This window comes from Triturus cristatus, chromosome 7 (genome assembly GCF_964204655.1).
Source record: "Triturus cristatus chromosome 7, aTriCri1.1, whole genome shotgun sequence".
Lineage (NCBI taxonomy): Eukaryota > Metazoa > Chordata > Amphibia > Caudata > Salamandridae > Triturus > Triturus cristatus.
In genome coordinates, this window is record NC_140590.1 from 1,180,124,643 (window position 1) to 1,180,137,017 (window position 12,375).

Consider the following 12,375-nt stretch of genomic DNA (forward strand, 5'->3'; position numbering starts at 1 on the left):
CTTGAAGCTCCCTAATGAACCTATATGTAAGTGACAAAGTACACACGCTTGCTTTATTAGAGAGATTACCCGCTAAGTACAAAAGTGTTAATCTATACTTTGTATCTGTTTATTTCCTACTACAGGTTATCACGTTCCCTTGACCATTCACCACAGACACCACTCGAGCCTTCCTGGTGGCTCATTCCGGTCTTCCCATTTCTCTGATATTACGTACCTCTTTAGCTGTTACCTCAGCTGGGGTGCGTGGTCTCTGGGGAAAGGGGAGACATCATCTTCGCTCCCGAGGATTCTGGCCTAATCTGTTCTGAGACTAGCACAGTCCTCACAGAAAAAGCCAAGCCCACGTTAACACTGTCCCCTGAGCGAAGATGGATGAGGCAGCATCCCTAGATGCCTCTCAAACTTCCCTGACTGATTTACTGACAGTGGTATCTAATTTACAAGCGGAGATTAGCATCTTACGAGGCGAAAATCACCGCCTAGTAACGGAACTGGGGGTGATGAAAGCCCAGAGACAGATGGACACGGTAAATCCCGACACCATTCCCAAGGTAAAAAAAAATCCTGTTCACCCCGCTCACTTCCAGTTCCATTCTTCCACCTCTGCTGCTAGTAGTGGAACATCGGCCACAACCCCAGTTAATGTCACTGTAGTATCCCCATCTCCCACGCCTTCAGCAATGCCGGAGAGGTTCAATGGGGACAATAGCAAGTATGGGGTATTTATGAACCAATGCCATCTCCAATTCCTATGTCGTCCCGCTTCCTTTCCCGATGACGCTGCCAAAGTGGCCTTCATCATTTCATACCTTAGTGGCAATGCTGCGTTATGGTCAGTGCACTTGGTGGAGACTGATGATCCCATACTCTATGACCTCCATAGATTTAAAGAAAAGATGAGAAGTCTCTTTGATCGTCACTCATATATGCAGGCAAGCGATAATGAATTGCTAAATCTCAAATAAGGGTCCAAAGATCTGTTGACGTATATCACCACATTCAATCGCTTAGTAACTGAAACACAATGGCCTGAAGAAAAGAGAACTTCCTTGTTTTACCGAGGCCTCAAGGACGAATTGAAGGACATCTTATCACAAATAGTTGATCCCCCGGAGGAGTGCTCCTCTTTTATAGATCTGGTGGTAAAACTCGATCACCGGTTGTCAGAGAGGAAAGGCGAGAAAAACAAGGGAGATTATACGCGTCTTTTTCTCATTAAAAACGAAAAGAAAGACATAAAAGAAACCACCGAACCTATGCAGATAGGAGGGGTTCGAGGTCCTCTGTCTACGGAAGAACATGACAGACGCAGGCGGTTAAATTTATGTTTATATTGCGGAAAGAGTGGCCATTTCGCTAAAGAATGTTTGGTGAAACCCAAGTTGCCCGGAAAGAGCGTAACTCCCAGAAGTGCAGCCGTTTCCCAGTCGGAAAACTAACTGACTTGAACGGTTCTGAGACCGCCAGTTCAAGTCCTTTCCAAGTAAAGGTCTCACATTATTTGGCTAATACAGTCTCTATTGTCCCTAAACATTTTACCATTCCTGTGGTAGTGGTCTTAGCCTCACAGATAAGAAAGGCCTTGGCCATTATGATTGATTCCGGAGCGACGGGCAATTTTCTAGACATCTCTTTGGCAAAATCCTTAGGAATTGAATTCATCCCTAAAGCTCAACCTGAAAAAGTACGAGCCGTAGATGGCACGGAACTATCGTCTGGTTCGATTAAATACGAAACCCCGGGCCTTGTAGTAATATGTGATAACGGTCATACAGAGGTCCTTTCTTTTGATTTGATTGATGCGCCTAACTTTGGTGCAATCTTGGGAGTTCCCTGGTTACAACTGCATAACCCTCTCATTGATTGGTCAGCCAGAACAGTCACACTACGATCTTCTTATTGTTTAACTCACTGTTATAGAGATGTGGCAAGTTGGCACACTCCGATCTGTTGTGCTATATCTTCCCCTGAACAAGTAGGATTGCCTCCAGAATATGTAGAGTTTGCTAGAGTCTTTGATGAGGTACAAGCGGTATCTTTACCTCCTCATAGGTCCTACGACTGTAGGATTGACTTGATACCAGGGGCACAACTCCCGGTCAGTAGAGTGTATGCATTGACAGAACCTGAAACCGCTTATCTGTCTGAATACTTACAAGATATGTTAGGCAAAGGTTTCATCAGACACTCCACCTCCCCTGTTTCGTCCCCCATTTTTTTTATCCCGAAACGTGAAGGGGGTTTGAGAGCCTGTTTGGACTACAGAGCTCTGAACAAGGTTACCATTAAAAACAAATACCCTCTTCCTCTCATCTCTTCCCTCTTGGATCAGGTGAGGAAAGCCAAGATTTTTACCAAATTAGATCTACGGGGGGCTTACCATTTGATCCGGGTTAAGGAAGGAGATGAGTGGAAGACGGCCTTCCGAACCAAGTTCGGTCTCTTCGAATATTGTGTGATGCCGTTTGGGCTCTGTAATGCCCCTGCAGCCTTTCAGTTTTTTGTCAACGATATTTTAAGAGAATACCTGGATGTTTTTGTTATCGTTTACATAGACGATATTTTGATTTATTCCCAAAACACTCAAGATCATGTGACTCATGTGAGGTTAATTCTGCAGCGTTTGCAAGACAACCATCTGTTTGCAAAAGCAGATAAATGCTTCTTTCACGTTGAAAAAGTGGATTTTTTGGGGTTTGTGATTTCCCCAGAAGGGATACATATGGACCCCAAGAAAGTTACCGCCATCACCAATTGGACAAGTCCCAAGACAGTAAGAGAGGTACAATCGTTTTTGGGCTTTGCCAATTTCTATAGGCGATTTATTGATCACTTCTCCCAAGTCGTAGCCCCTATAACACGACTGTTGAAGAAAGGAGTAATCTTCGAGTGGACCGAGGCAGCAGAAGAAGCCTTTTGTCACCTAAAGAATAAATTCATTTCAGCGCCCATAATACGACATGCAGATGAAACGCAACCGTATTATGTGGAGGCTGACGCCTCTCAATTTGCAGTAGGTGGGGTCTTGTCCCAGCGAGATCCACAATCAGGTGCTCTCCATCCTGTAGCCTTCTTTTCAAAAACCTTAGCCCAGGCCGAGCAAAACTACACCATCGGAGAACGTGAATTGTTAGCCATTAAGATGGCCTTTCAGGAATGGAGACACTACCTGTTAGGGTCACCACATACCATCACAATCTACTCTGACCATAGAAATCTTCAATTCTATAGATCAGCAAGAGCTCTTACACCACGTCAGATGGGATGGGTTTCATTCTTTTCAGAGTATGACTTTGTAATTACATTCCGCCCAGGCTCTCAGCAAGGAAAGGCGGATGCTTTGTCACGTTTAGGCAAAGAACAGAAACAAGTTGATGAAGAACCCCTACCCATCATCCCTGCACATAAAATACTAGCAACAATAGAGAAGACGGAGTCTTTTATGGAATTAGTATCTTGTGCATATGCATCCATGGATAAAGAGCAATGGCTAGCTGAAAAAGACAACACTATAACTAAGGATCTGTTTTTTCACCAGAATCGTCTGTTCATCCCCTCTCCCGAAACCCGGGCCATTATCATGAAATGGTGTCATGCGTTACCTCTGGTTGGTCACCCTGGGGGGAAAAAACGGTGTCCCTTTGTAAAAGATGGTTTTGGTGGAAAAATATGACTCAAGATATTGAGGCGTTTGTTAATGCCTGTGCCACGTGTGCTAGACAAAAGGCATCACATTGTGCCCCAGCCGGCTTATTACAGCCTTTACCCGTTCCTGATACACCTTGGTCATCCATTAGCATGGACTTTATCACTGACTTGCCCTCTATTCAAGGGTTCACCACTATCCTGGTAGTAGTTGATATGCTGTCCAAAATGGCTCATTTCATCCCTCTCAAGAAGGTACCAACAGCCATAGGTCTCACAGACATTTTTATTTCCAATATAGTCCGTTTACATGGATTACCGTCAGTCATAATTTCTGATAGAGGGCCCCAATTTGTGTCTAAATTCTGGCAGGGATTGTGCAAAGTTTTGCAAATCGATCACCGACTCTCTTCCGCATATCATCCCCAAACCGACGGACAAACAGAGAGGACCAATCAGACCCTCGAACAATATCTCCGGTGTTTGATAAGCTCCACTACCACTGACTGGCTCCGAGCATTGCCTCTGGCAGAGTTTGCGTATAATAACGCCACGCATTCTGCCTCTAAGGTTTCTCCGTTTTACTTTATCACAGGTCACCACCCAAGGTTTCTACCTCTGTCCCTCCCCTTCACGAATACTCCTGCAGTCACAGATCATTGTTCACATATACAATCCATTTGGGAACAGGCTAAGATACATTTAAAGGAGGCCAAAGAGGCAATGAAGACACAAGCGGACAAACACAGGCGTCTCTCTCCCGAATATAAAGAAGGAGACCAAGTCTGGCTTTCCACAAAAAATCTCAGATTGCCCGGTCCCAAAAAATTGCACCCTCGATACATTGGGCCATTCCCCATTTCCAAGGTCCTCAATCCTGTTACGTTCAGATTAGATCTCTCCCCTGACCTACAGATGCACCCTGTCTTTCATACCTCACTACTCAAACCCTACCTTCCTCCCTCCTTCCCTGAGCCTCCACCCCCTCCCATTCCTATAGAGGGAGAACTAGAATGCGAAGTAAACGACATTCTTGATTCCCGCTTTCATAGAGGTCAGTTGCAATACCTCGTTGATTGGTCTGGATATCCTCCCGAAGACAGAACCTGGGAACCCGCTCAAAATATCCATGCCCCTCGATTGATCAGAAGGTTTCACACGAACAACCCCGATAAACCTCGTCCTAAAAAGGAGCATTAGGGGGGGGTACTGTTAGCTTTCAACACGTACTACAGGTCCCATAATGCATTTAGAGCAGCGAGAGTGTGTACTTTCCCACAATACATTGGGAACCAGCTTATAAGCCAGCTGTAACAACTCCCAGGTGCTTGGCTTTGTTGTTTGGTGCTTGAGTCACGCCTAGATCTGGTAGCCGTTGAAGTGGACGTGCGTTGCACTTCTCTGTGATCCGTGTTTTGGACCTGAAAGATTTGGAGCTTCAAGAGTAAAGACCCTTTTTGTTAAAACCTTGGAACCCGAAAAATAGAGACTACTTGGAAGCGCTAGTCGCGCTGTTTGTTTCGTTTGTTTTCGTCTTACTTCATTTTTTGCTTTGAACTTTATTGGCACCACAAGCGCGAAGTCAGCGCTGAACTTTAGGTACCCCATCTTGTGCCTGCGTTCGTATACCAGGACCCCAGGGGCTGTCTGTCTCCTGCCTGTAAGACCGACCCTTGGACGCCGAGACCCTGGAACCGGGGTGTTGGCGACCCGCGCTAGGCAGCGCACTCAAAACAAGATAGCTTGGGGAAGTCCGGAGTCTTGTTTGCCTACGGAGAACAATACGGACAAAGTGAACAAGTTATTTCCAATCGCGCTGGTAGCGCCCTCAGCTGATTCCAACTAATCGCAAGTATACTCAGGGGTTGGGGAAGCGTTTGTGTTTGCATAAGAACCCCGTTCGTTCAGACTCAAGTCTGTGAAACATTGGAACTGTGCCATTTGGATTATTCTTTTTTGGGTGTCCAGGGTTCCTGAATAGAAGGATATTTAACCCGTCATTTCAGTTACTGCTTGAATACTTACTGAACAAACTACCTATTGGTCTAAGGGAATCAAGATATTATGTGACAATCCTATTACTTGAAGCTCCCTAATGAACCTATATGTAAGTGACAAAGTACACACGCTTGCTTTATTAGAGAGATTACCCGCTAAGTACAAAAGTGTTAATCTATACTTTGTATCTGTTTATTTCCTACTACAGGTTATCACGTTCCCTTGACCATTCACCACAGACACCACTCGAGCCTTCCTGGTGGCTCATTCCGGTCTTCCCATTTCTCTGATATTACGTACCTCTTTAGCTGTTACCTCAGCTGGGGTGCGTGGTCTCTGGGGAAAGGGGAGACATCATCTTCGCTCCCGAGGATTCTGGCCTAATCTGTTCTGAGACTAGCACAGTCCTCACACCTGGCCTGTGCCGCGGTTCTCCTGTTCTGTGGCTGTGCTGGCTCCTGAATCCTGTCCCGTTGTTGTTATACCTTAATGCTGTAGAGTAGACACTATGTAGCCTATCCAAGCTGCCTCAGTCTGAAAGTGTTCTCTCTAGAGTGTTGTCTTCTCGTCTTGCACTCCACTGTAATTGAGTTTATTGTTTTAAATGCAGTAATTTTTCAATACCCCGTTTGGTTTTCCATCTATACTTACAGGCCGGCCTTTAACCTGTGCTATAGTGGGAGAAACGACTCACACTTACCTTACCAATCCACATCAGGCAGGCAGTGGTACCCAAGATTGATGTGCGGAGTGTCCATGGAAGGGAGGACCAAGAGGAATGACGAGAATGATGCAACTCCACATTTGGACCAGGATAATACAGTAACTTTAGTATGATCATTCGTCTTTAAATTTATTTGATTGCTTGTTTCTCTTCAATCATTACGACTGTGTGTTGTGGTTTGTTTGGTAATTGATCCCTACAACTATTTTTTAATTTCCTTAGCTAGCTTGAAAAATAAAAGTAAGCCCGGTACAGCATGTAATTGGGTTCCGTCTGAACTCTGAGGGCGGCAGACAGGCAAGGCAAATTTCAATTTCTTCCCTGACTGTACTGTCTCATTGGGTAATAGTAGTTATAGTAAGTACAACTCATTATCATTAACCATAAAGTTATCTTCCTCAGCATGCATGCATTTGCTTTTTCTCACTTCATACTTTGATTTCTTTGATAATGGATCATGGTCGTCTTACAAGATTGTGTTTTACTTTTGTTGTGTCCATGCATACTGTCTGTTTTTCTTTCTCAAACCTTTCCCAAAACCCCACTTCCCATCCATTCATCAATCCCTAACCCTCTTCCCCCGGGCTGTGTGATTTATATTGAGGTGTGATGTGATGACTACATTAAATGTACACCAATTGATCACACGCTTGCTGGGGCAGATGTGGTGAAAGCAACACTAATTGAATTTCAACTACGGCAGGGCAAGGATCTTTTTCTGCTTGCCCACCCATGCTGTAGTTTACTTTGTGTTCTGTTCTACTACTCCTCCCACAGTCTCTCAGTCAAGTGACTTTATCTTTCTTTTTTCAAATGCTATTGCCAGTGTCTACTACTACCACCACAATAATGGCATTTTCTCCGTCAATTTGGGAAACCAACCATGCAGCCATCAGTGTGCCGAACTTCATCATCATCAATCACAGGTAAGATACGTTTGGTGGGAGGTATGGACTAGGAGGAGAGACTGACAGTACTATTATGACTATTAAAAATAACTCAGTGAGGGGTACTGCATCTATCGGTTTGTGTGTTACAAAATCGGCAGATCTTTTAAATCAAACACTGGCTGTGGGCATGCAGCAGTACGGAAACAAAGTAACAAACCATGTAACTTAGATTGAATTCTGAAAACTGTAGACCACCACAAAACATTAACATCGTATAAGTAAATAGAATACCATTTAATATCCCCTAACAAAAATAAACTATCCCACTCTGACCTAACGCACCCCCCTCCCTAACCCCAACCAATGTCCAAAAAGAAACGAAAGTTGAAGAGTCCCAATGTCCGAAAGAATCCCCAACGCCCAAAAACCCACCCACCAACAAAAGGAATTAAAAAAGGGGCAAACGACGAGGTCCTCTATTGTCGGCGGGCCTTAAGGTGTTTGTCCACCAGGATCTTTACCCGCTCCTCCATGTTCTCCTCTAAGCGGGCCATCCGGCGGAGCAGCTGGCGGCGAAATGCCCTACAGTTACATGCAGGGTGGGGGGCAGCAGTGCTGGAAATAGAGGCGCGGCGGCGGGCGGATGCCGGACCACGGCGCCGTGAAAGTGGAGGCAGGGCCTGACTGGGGCCCGGGGCCCGGGGCATAGGCGGAAGATTCCCTTCTACAAACCAGAGATTTACAGAGCATATTGGATGCAAGATGATGTAACCAGTATTTCTACGTTCTACGGTGAGGGGTCTTCCAGGATTCAAAAGATCTTGGCTCTTGTTCTTGTTGTCATGCACTTGTAAATGTTTACTGTTTTAATGTTAGGCTTTTTGCTGGCTCATTGACTATGGCTGTAGTAAATTAAATTTCATATTAACGATGTACAGAGTTTGATACTTGTTTCAAATAAACCTTTTGAACTTACACATAAACTCTGTGGTATTTGGTGTGGTGGGGTGGACTTACACAAGTGAGTGAGCAAAATGGTGTTATTATGTTCTGGGTTGTCTGTCTCAGTCATCATCAACATTGTGTATCTTCTTCGTGGGACCCTAATGTGAGACACTATAGCTACTTCTAGTCGGTCAGGGGATCCTGGGTTCTTCGGACTGAGCTGTGATCAGTAAGGTCCAACCTCCCATCAGCAACATCCTATTTTGTTGTGCATAGTTCTGTATGTGGCTCTGCAGAATCACTAGACAATAGTAGTATCATGTACTATCTGATCAAAAATACTAGTCAAACATCTGGTTGGCCATTTTGTTTGTGGTAATTGTCAAAGCCTCAACATTGAGAAGACTTGAAGAGGACAACCCAAAGGACAGGACACAGTGGCTAGAGCTATTGGTCAATCAGAGTTTTATTATTCCAAAGAAAACCTTCTATAAAGAGTGGGCAACTGTGCAAGCTTCGCTACACACAGAGTAGTAATAGTAATAGTAGTAGTAGTAGTAGTAGTAGTAGTACAGAGAGTCATAGCATAGGCAGTTAGAAGCAACTTAGTTAGAGGCAGAGATAAACAGAATTTGGAAACAGATAGTCAAGATCAAAGAAGTAAGGTTTTGTAAAAAATAGATTTTGAAAGTGGAACCATAATTTATAGTTCGGAAAAAAAGATGCAGTAAAATTTAGGGAAATATAAATGTCAATATAACCACTGGAGGACTTACTGGGGCCAGCAGCTGGAGCCTCGGTAGAGGAGCGGTCCTGTGGTTCCCCCGCCGACTCCGACCCCGTCTTCTTGCCCCTGGGTGGTGCTGATGATCATGTAAAATATAATAAAGAAAGAGACAAACATTAAGGAGTGCTGTGAAACAAATAATAATAAATCATTTGGAAAAATAAGTCAAACAACATTTTAGGAAACAACAATTGCAATAAAATTGACCTATCTAATCAGATGGATCGACTACTGGCTGCTTCCTGCATTTACGGATCGTCTACTTATTTATGAACACTCCAGTGTTCCATAATCATTCTGATTACAAATACTAACAAAGCCTAGTAAGTACCACCTGACCTACACCACCTATTCCAGACGGGCCAATTGTTCACTAAGTCTGCATTTCCATTTTTTTCAGCCATCAAATGCATAGATGAGCTGGAGGACACATGCATACATTAGTGCATACATACATACAACAAATTGTGGGTTGGTTGCATGATTCTGATCTAGTTCTGCTACTGACTGACCATGCTAAGCCTATCACTCACTAAACAAAGTACAAAAGGTTCGACGGAGGACTGGGGTAAGCAGCACTCAGTGACAGAGGAGGCGTCACGCAGACCGCATAAAACAATTAATAACTACTACTAACAAACTAAACCTAGTATCCAATATCCATCCACCACTATTTCACAGTAGGACAATGGAAGGACTAGAGTCTCTCTAGCAAATCGCATTACCTAACTTCAGTTCTGTAAAATAAACTCTTACATAATCAGCATCAGCACAAGCTAGCGCAAACTAAGTTGCAAACAAGTAAGAGTACCACGTGCACCTGGGTCCTTAAATCAAAGAACATTTTGCTTTTTGGAACGTAATTTACCAGCAACGCTTGGCACGCAGCAGTAATCTTGTTGTTCATCAAATTTAATATACACAATCAGTTACTCACCAAGCCCGACGACCTCGACACCTAGCAGGTCCAACAGGTCCAGCTCCCGGACCAGGATGTCGGACCACCGGTGGGCTAGCTGGTTGTGGGTGCCCTTGGCCATGGTTATTGGGTGGGTGGGAGGCGGAAAAGAAAAATTAGAAGTTGAAAAAAAAGTTAGGGGGAAGAAGATAGAAAGAACTTTATAAAAGTAACAAAAACACAGTAAAAGTAGAAATAAAATGCAAAATATAAACTTAGGCAAAGAGAGAGATAGATAATAACTGAAAAAAGTCAGAAAAAATGCTTTAAAGACAAAGGATTGCAAAGATAAAGGGAGGATACAAAAGTAGGCCCAGAACCATAGCATAGAGTGAAAAACAAGATGGCCGTGCCCATTCGCGACCGCGTGGGTAAGTTTGCGCGATATTTCTCACGAACATGTACTATTCATCGCGAACAAGAAAATGTGCTCCCGAACACGCCAATGCACATCGTGAACCTGCTATCTGCGACCCGGAACAGGAAATAAGGCATCGCGAGCGGGCGGGACAATTGAAAAACAAGATGGCCGCGCCCGTTGGCGACCGCATGGGTAAGATCGCGAGATATATCCCCCGAGCATGCAAACAGCTCCCCGAACACGCTCACCGCGCTCCCGAACAAGAAAAAGCCATCGTGAACGGGCGCACCAAGCAACTACGCAAGCTCGCGAAGCTATGCGATGGTCGCGTAGTGCAAGAACATCTTCGCGAAGCTTCGCGAAGCGCGGCTACGCGAACTACGCCCAGGGTTAGTCTTAGGGATAGCCCATCCGAAGAGTAGTTAGAACAGCCTGGGAAGGGGCTTATTCAGTACAAATGTCTGATTGCACTTACTGATGCTGGGTGGCAGTCATGATGGTTGTTGCCGCAAATGTACATGATCAATCTTGGATGCTGTGAGTGAAGAAGCAGGGTCATATTTAAGAGCGGATTCTCACGACTGGTGTCAGTCTATGCCATCAGTATCATTGAAACCGTCAGAAGTGGGATAGATTTTTCATCTCCACCCATTATGCGTGTGGCAGTGACATTCGATATTACACTTGGCACTTCTGCTTTCTTTCATACATGGCCATTGGCGTCTGTTCATCATCACGTGCAGAAAAGCAATTTGTCCAAAAAATAACACTTCAGACAATTGCTGTAAAGATTAATTGTGCTGAGTAAGGAACGCATTTTGCATGAGTGCGATGGCCGTGGGAGGCCAAACCGGCGTTCTGCATGAATAGACATGAATGAAGAGGCAAGGTGTTAGAACCAGACTGTGAGGTCTACCTCTTACTGTTAAAAAGCTGAATGCACTAAAACGTTCGACGAAATGTGACGCTATACCTCACAGTAATATGCATATGTATTGTCTCAGGGGGGGTGTTTTAGGGGAGTAATGTTTTTAAGCCATGTTGTAAAATGTCCTAAATGTGCCAATTTCAAGATTCTACGAGAAAATGTATAAACTAAACTATTCTGAGACTATTTATTTAGAAATACAGTATTAGAGACCAATGAGGCACACAGAAGTGAATGCGATGAAGCTACATTGCTTAATCTGGTATGTCCATTAGCCACGTTGATCATGCCAATCAAATGAAGGCTAAAGCACACACAAACATGCATTTTTTGGCAACAGCAAAGTCTTATGTCAGATGCACTATAGCCACACACTTTAAGCTTAAGAACAAAATATTTAAGAAAATCAGATATATTTTAAAGTTATGGATGCTAATGAAAATGCACACAACACACAAAGTTACTTCACCAAACCTAGACATATAAAGGAAAAGTAAACGACTAGAAGCGCTGTACATTTGAAAGAGAACATTAATGTGGCTAACGAGTTGTGATCTGTGGCTCGCCATACTAAAAGTGAAGGAAGCACACAGGCAACCAATCAATTTCTGACGGTGCATTTTCTAATATGGAGTTCACTACAAACCATAAAGACTGCTTTTGTAGTAAAAACACTCAAAAACAAACTTCAACACCAAGTATAGAAGAGAGGGTATTGACAAGTGAAGAATTATCATAGAAATGCAACAACATTTTCCCTGCATTCCTTCAATTTTGCTGGCACTTTTGTAAAAATCGCTGCATTTTTACAAAAGTGCTAAAATTACGGCAAACCACGAAATCGCAAAATCCTGGAGGGTCTGCTTATTACATTTAATAAGTTCTAACTTTTGATTGGGATCCAGTAGAAATATCATGTTTGGTCTCAAAAGAATTGTAATTTAAAATCCTCTTTAATGGCAAACTCGGTCAAAGTTCTGAAAACACAACTTTTTATAAAGTTGACATTGTTTTATCCTAACCTTTTGTCGCCTGTGTCCTGGGTTACATGGCTGTGAATAGTTGACAGTTGACCTTTGTGTATTACTCCCAGACAGTGAGACAAAGGGAGATTAGGTGTTGGCAGGATGGGCCAT